The 7,034-nt window shown below is 39.3% G+C and overlaps 1 long non-coding RNA gene across 1 annotated transcript; it reads left to right on the top strand.

The window, feature by feature from the left end:
* Window positions 1-1,111: 1,111 nt before the first annotated feature.
* On the top strand, window positions 1,112-4,445 carry LOC306814468. The gene is made up of 3 exons (XR_013777173.1): window positions 1,112-1,231; window positions 1,830-1,886; window positions 4,011-4,445. It is a non-coding gene; the product is annotated as an uncharacterized lncRNA (long non-coding RNA).
* The last annotated feature ends 2,589 nt before the right edge of the window (window positions 4,446-7,034 follow it).

The raw sequence follows: 7,034 nt of genomic DNA, 5'->3' as shown, positions 1-7,034 counted from the left end.
ATATATATATAGCTGCTTACATATACACACACTTCTGTGGATATGTAAGGATGAATTTACATATGTGCATAAATACAAATAATTCCCAAAAAGAAAATACTCACAGCTGCAGAAAAAAAAGAAAACCAAAAATCTGTCTCATAAATACCTTGAATTGCTAGCAGCATTTAAACAGTCACAATTCACACCTAAAAAATAAGTGGATATCTTACCTGACCAGATATTCTGTTGCTAAGTTTGACAACAGCACAAATACTGAGTAACCTTCCCTCTAAATAGCTACCTTTTAATCTACAGAAGGTACACAAATTTTTCGTTTTTGATGCAGGCAAGAGGTCTAGGGCAGCACGGGTATATAACTCCAGCAGTTATAATTATCTTTTGTATTAAAATCTCATGCAGTCCACTAGAACCATACAATAGATCTACAAAGTCAAACAGTCAACATTCTACACCATTATCTCATTGAACATCATATACCTTTCATCTTTATGTTTACAAATATATTTAATTTGATTGCTATCAAGTTTCTAGACTATCTTGCAATGAAAATTCAAATTTCTCCTCACATATAGAGACAGCCAAACCTGTAATTAAAAACAGACATTTATTTTGCAAGGCGACTAAAATAGTGAAATATGCAACACATAGAAGTATAAAAATTCCTCATTATTTGCCTCCTACCTTTATGATATTTAAATATGAAATTTCAAATATCAATTGTTGACCTCATTTTCAAAGATCATCTCATTTCCAACCTGCTGCCATTGGCAGGAGCATCTCCCACATCTCCCAGAGAAAGGTTGCTCAGAGCTCTGTCCAGCCAGTGGTCCTGTGTGCAATAACTCCACAGAGAGCAATGGGCACCCACAGCCGTTCTGGGCAATGTCTTCATTCAATCCTCACAGCAAAGAGCTTGCTCCTAGTATCTGCTCTAAACCTACCTGCTTTCAGCTGAATACATGCATGCCCTGTCCTGTCACTACATACCCTTGTAAAATGTTCCTTACCCATCCTACCTGTAGGGTCCCTTCAGATACTGGAACTCTCCAATTATGCCACCTTGAAGTCTTCTCTTCTCCATGATTAATAATTTCTATTTTCTCAGTGTTTTTTCCTAGGAGAGGCTCTTCATCTCTCTAACCATCTTGGTGACCCTCTTCTGAACTTGTTCCAACACGAACAAGTATTATTTCTGCTTGTGACCCCAGAGCTGGGTGCAGCACTGCAGGTGGAGTCTCAGCAGAGCAGAGCAGAGCAGAGCAGAGGGGCAGAATCCCCTCCCTGGCCCTGCTGCCCACTCTGCTCTGGATGTAGCCCAGGACATGTTTGGGTTTCTGGGCCGGGAGTGCCCATTTCTGGGTCATGTCCAGCCTCTCACCCACCAGCACCCCCAAGCCCTTCTCAGCAGGGCTGCTCTGATCTGTCCATCCCTGTATTGGTACTGGGATATCCAGTTGGTACTTATCCATCTATCAGTTCACTCATCAAATCAATTTCTCTGCAGTTTAGAAAGAAACATGTTGTGGGAGACTGTGTCAAAGGCTTTGCAGAAGTCGAGATAGATGACAACTCTAGCCCTTCCTTTGTCCACTGATGAGGACTCTTTTCTGAAAGGCCACTGAATTGGTCAAGCAGGACCTGCCCTTGATGCAGCTGTGCTGGCTGTCCCAAATCACCTCCCTGCCCTATGTGTGCCTTAGCACAGCTTCCAGGAGAATCATTTCCCTGATCCTCCAAGACACAGATATGAGGCTGACAAATAAAAAGTTCCCATGGTCCTGCTTGCTGGGGTTTCTAAACCTGGGTAAAATGTTTCCTTTTTCCAGCCACCTGGGCTGTCAGCCGACTGCCATGAGTTTTCAAATATCATGAAGAGTGGCTTGGTAAGTACATCAGCCAGCTCCTACAGGGCCCTGGTATGTATTCCATTGGGTCACACAGATTTCTGTGCATTCTGATTCCTCAGGTGGTCATGAACCTGATCTTTACTTTCGGTGGCAGGGATTCTGCTCCTTCAGTCCCCATCCTGCTGCCCAGTCACTCAAGAGGTGTGGGAAGAGAAGTTGCCATTAAAGAGTGAGGCAAAAATTGGACCTTCTGTTCATTTGTTGTTTCCAGTTTTCCACCATTGTTTATCAGGGTGTTCACCTTTCCTGTCCTTTCTTTCCTAGTTAACATACCTGTTTTTCTTTACATCTTCTGTCGAGTTCAGCTTCAGCTTTGCTCATGTCTTCCTTACCCCATCCCTACAGAACCCAGCTTCATCTCTACTCTTCCCAAAACATGCATCCTATCTTCAACAGCCCATGTGTTTGCTTCTTTTCCTTTTGTTTGACTAGCAGGTCCCAACTCAGCCATGCTGATCTCCTGCCTTCCCCTTGCCCAGTTTCTTGAATACAGTTAGAATATTACATTTTTAAATACTCTGTACAAATAAATGGTGCCATAATTAGCTGTCCAGTCACTATAAATCCACTTTCCACTTCAACTTCTGAAAATCTTTTAGAGAAATACTCATTGTGGTAGGACTACCCAGTACCAGTACTCACCTCCCCACATTATTAAAAAAAAATAAAAGAAAAAAAGTAAGTTTAGCACTGAGAAAATCAGATCAATATTCAACAGTAAGTACTGTCTGCATATTATTAGTTTATCTAGTAGATTTCAAAGAAAATCTTAAGGAAATCAGCTATTAGAAAATCATTAACAAATCACCCTATTTTTTTTGAAACTTTAAATACAGAAACATATTATTTGAGATTATTTTTTAAATCTGTGAGATTCTGGAATTCTGTTATTTAAATGGTTTCTATTTTATGGCTATTATACATACCTAAAAATATAAGATAATAACGCTTGCTTACAATGATTATTTTATTTTGAAGTATTAAAGTCTGGACTGAAGAAAGTTATATATCTGGTACTATACCAAAATATGTATTTAAAATGCAGATACAGTAAATTGTGGTCAGATGAATCTGTCAACCATCAACTACCCCTAGGAATTTGTTAACTCACTTGAAAAACTGGGTATCTCTTTTTTCTAAATTGCAAAATTACCCCTAAACTTTAATTTTACAGATCATAGCATAATTAATAAACATGAATAAGATTATAATCTGCCTGACAATATAATTGATATCACACTTGCTATTCAAGAGTTCTGTGTTCAGAAAATATTCCTCTCAGTCCTATTTCTTCTAAAACAAAACAAAGCCCACTGCTATGTCTTCTAAAAAATAAAAAGTGGTACAGAAAAATAGAATCATCAAATCCTATGACTAATCTCAGAACACAGGTTGTTCTGTGGATCACAGAGTTTGGTAGAACTAAACTGCATTGATGTATGGTAGTAGCCACATCAAGTCTTGAACTGAGAAAGGGTGGAAAATTTAAGGGCAGAACACTGAGGAAAAACACCTTCAAAATGAAATACGTTCCCTAAGTGAAAACTTCCATGGAAGGTACAGTCTAAAAAGTAAGTACAAACATACTTAACTGCTCTAATGTCTTCCCCTTCATTAGCCAGGACCTTCAACAGACCTTCCACAGGAATGGTGAATATTGTGTAAGCTGTGAGGAACTATTTCTGCCAAGCAAAGCATCGTCTGATACACATGCATTAGAGAATATGTTATATTTAAATCTACTTTATATTTCTGCTGTAGAAGTGCAAACAATGTCACAGAACTGAATATACAAATTAACTGCAGCACATTTCCTTATATTCACTAGCTATTAAGTGCTATTAACTACTGCATTGTGCCCAGCCTTCCAAATGACTGAAACTATACTCATAACTAGTTTCATGCATGCTTTACTGTTTAGAAATTTTGACAAAACTTTAAAAAAAATCGTTGGAGCACAGCACTTTGTCTATAAATGCTGTACATGCTCAAGCTGATGCAAACCCAAATGTATAATGATTAATGACATAATAAATTCTTATACCTTTTATTTACTACAGTAGACTGGTATCAGTTTCATTTTTCCATCTCCCTTTCCAGAATGAAGAGGAGAACTGAAGGCACAAGAGGCAAAGGTCATGGGTTGGGATAAGGCCATCTTACTGGAAACACCAATGAGATATGAAAACAAACTGTAACAGCAATGATGCTAATGACAGAAGGTACAAAAAAATAAATGATTCACACAGAAACCCCTCAAAAACAGACAATACCAGATAGCTCCCTTAGCTGACTCAGCCACAGGAAGAGAGTTCCTCTTCATGCCCCCAGAAATGAGGTGGTATAGGATTAAGTCAGTGTCCTAGCCATGCCTCATCTGGGCTACTGGATAAATTAACCCTGTCTTGCCTAGAACAGCAGGACAACATCTTAAATAGAATTTTTTTCTGTTTCTCCCTCTGTTAAGAAGTCTCACAAAGTTTCATGTGCTGTTTTTCCCTCTAATCATTGTGATAGCATTTTGCTGTAAAAAACAAAAATCTAGGGAAAAATGAATAAGTGGTTTTTGACCATATTTTTAATTCTGTTTCCTGGTGTGCTTCTGTGTAAAAATAAATTGCTTTCAATACACACATGCACACGGTGTTTGAAAATGCGTTGTAATGAAACTGATGAAGTCAGACTGAGGAGATAGACAAAGGGAGGGTGAATTCCCTTTACAGCATCCTTCAAATAGTTATCTTTTCTAAATTAAACACTTACACAGAAATCTGCACTATCTCCAAATAAGTATGATTAGAACTGATCACAAAAACTCATAGACTAGTTCTCTGCCAAAATTCATCACTTTTACAGGAGTGTAATTTCTTTTTCTTTAGTAAAATGATACTAAATAGGCCATTGATGTTCTGATACTAAATAGACCATTGATGTTCATATTTTTTTCTTTGCTAAAACCTTTTAAATATATGATAAAATATTTTGCCTATTACTAAATGGATAATATATTAAAATATACAAATTAACAGTGATGGAAGACTTCATGTATTCTAAGCAGATAACAATATTTCTATCCCTTACATTCTGGGTCAGAAACATGCTGGTGCCAAATTTGGATTCAGCCCACTCTAACATGCTGGGTTTTTTTCATAGTATTCTCATTATTTGAACACTGTTGATTCGGCAGCAAAATAATTGTGAACAAAGACCTTGGTTCACAAAAGGCCAGGTTCTATTCTGAAATTTCAGAATTGCTTTGAATATAATAGTGGATTGCACAATTCACTAAATACAACAAGCAAAAATAGGACAGAAAATTGCACCAAATAGAGAATTTAGAAGATCATTTTGAAAAAGGAGAAAAGACCTTAAAATCATCTTTTGAAGGATGCCTTCTAAAACCATAATAATTTCAAACAACCAATACGAAACAAAAGTAGAGAGAATAACATAAATTTCTTATCCTATCTCCATGTCAGTGGGATAATTATATTTAAAGTAAAATCCATGATTAAAACATGAACAGACTCATGGTATCTAAATTTCACAGGCACAGGTGTTTTACAAACTTCTCTGAAAAAATCCCCATTAAGACCTAAACACTGTCTAATCTTTCCCTTTGTTGTCACAGACAAAACAGGTCAGTTACTGATAAATGTGAAAATGTCCATTTACAAAGTTTTAAAATGTGACAATATATGTCAGAATGTCAGAATTTGTGGGCAGCACAAAAGACTTGGTCTATAAGTCTGACTATCAGTCTGCTTTCAAAACTACAAGAGTAAAGCAAAAAGTCATTAAGAGTATTTCAGTTCTTTGAAGAGATTACGTCAAAGCAATATAAGGAACTAATAACAAAAAAAAGACAGAAATATACTGTCACAGAGATTTTTTCCCCTACTACAAATATTGAAATATTTTGTTTTACAGAAAAGTATGCATTTATATGTATTTTGTCCCAGCAATGATTCCATTTAGGGACTGTCGGGGGTTGAGTGTTTTTCTGTTACTGTGTCAATTGAAAGAATTTTTCCCATTATCATGCCAATGGAGCTGGCCGGGCTACACCCAGGGTCCCTGATGGGTCCAGACAAAGGGGTGGGTGGGGACGGCCCCGGAGGGGCCTCTGAGGCTTCCGGGAGGGCACTCGCGTTTCCGGCGAGCTCGGAGGAGGACGTGCAGGATCGTTCAGCCACGCGGCCGAGCACAGCAGAGCCAGACCCTCTGCGATCACCTGCCCTGCATCTGCCCCGTTCCAGCCTCCTGCCTCTGCGGACACAGCTGATCCCCCGGACACACACGGTGAGCGAGGAGCCGCCGCTGCAGCCCGTTCCCGCCTGGGAACGGCGTGGCCACTGCCGCCCCTCCCCCCTCCCTCCTGCCTTCGTTCCCATCTGCCATTGGCACATCCGGGCTGTGGACTAAGCACAGAGACAGCGTGCTTGCATCTAAAGGGACTGACACCGAGTTATCTATTTCGTTCTGTTAGCAATTTTAACTGTTATTGTTTTCTGTTTGTATAGTTAGATATATTAGTAAAAGAGCTATTATTCCCACCCCCCTTATCTCTGCCTCAGAGTCTTTGATTCAAACAATTATAATATATGGGAGGGGGGGAGTGGAACCAAAGTCTATTCCAAAAAGGGAACCTTCTGCCCTTACTGGCAGACACCTGTCCTTTCAAACCAGGACAGATTTTGGCGCCCAACGTGGGGCTCGAGGGCTATGAGTTGAGAGTTAAGACAGGAATAACAGCTCTCTTAACTGGCAATATGTTGTCTGGTTTAATCTGGTTTGTGTTCCATGTGGTCACAGCCATCTCCCTCCCATTTGCAAGCCCTTACTTGAATTTGGGCCCCCTCACCAAAGTTACTGTAGCTATTATCCGATTTGTTTGGTGGATTGATTATGTCAGGAATTCATGGGTTTTTAATTTTTTCTGGGAAGCAGTTGCATGGATCCGGAGCTATTGTACTCTAACTGCGTGTTTCTGGGGCTATTTCAGTAATGGTACTTACTGTGAGGTAACGAGTGCAAGGGAAATTTTCTCCCAACCCATCACCCAGTTTTTTGAGGCTAACCCACTGGTTCTCAAGGATTCCAGATCTGTTTAATTCGCCAGTG

This window comes from Erithacus rubecula (genome assembly GCF_903797595.1).
Source record: "Erithacus rubecula genome assembly, chromosome: Z".
NCBI lineage: Eukaryota > Metazoa > Chordata > Aves > Passeriformes > Muscicapidae > Erithacus > Erithacus rubecula.
The sequence above is the reverse complement of the archived record's forward strand: the minus strand, read 5'-3'. Positions and strand labels throughout refer to the sequence as shown.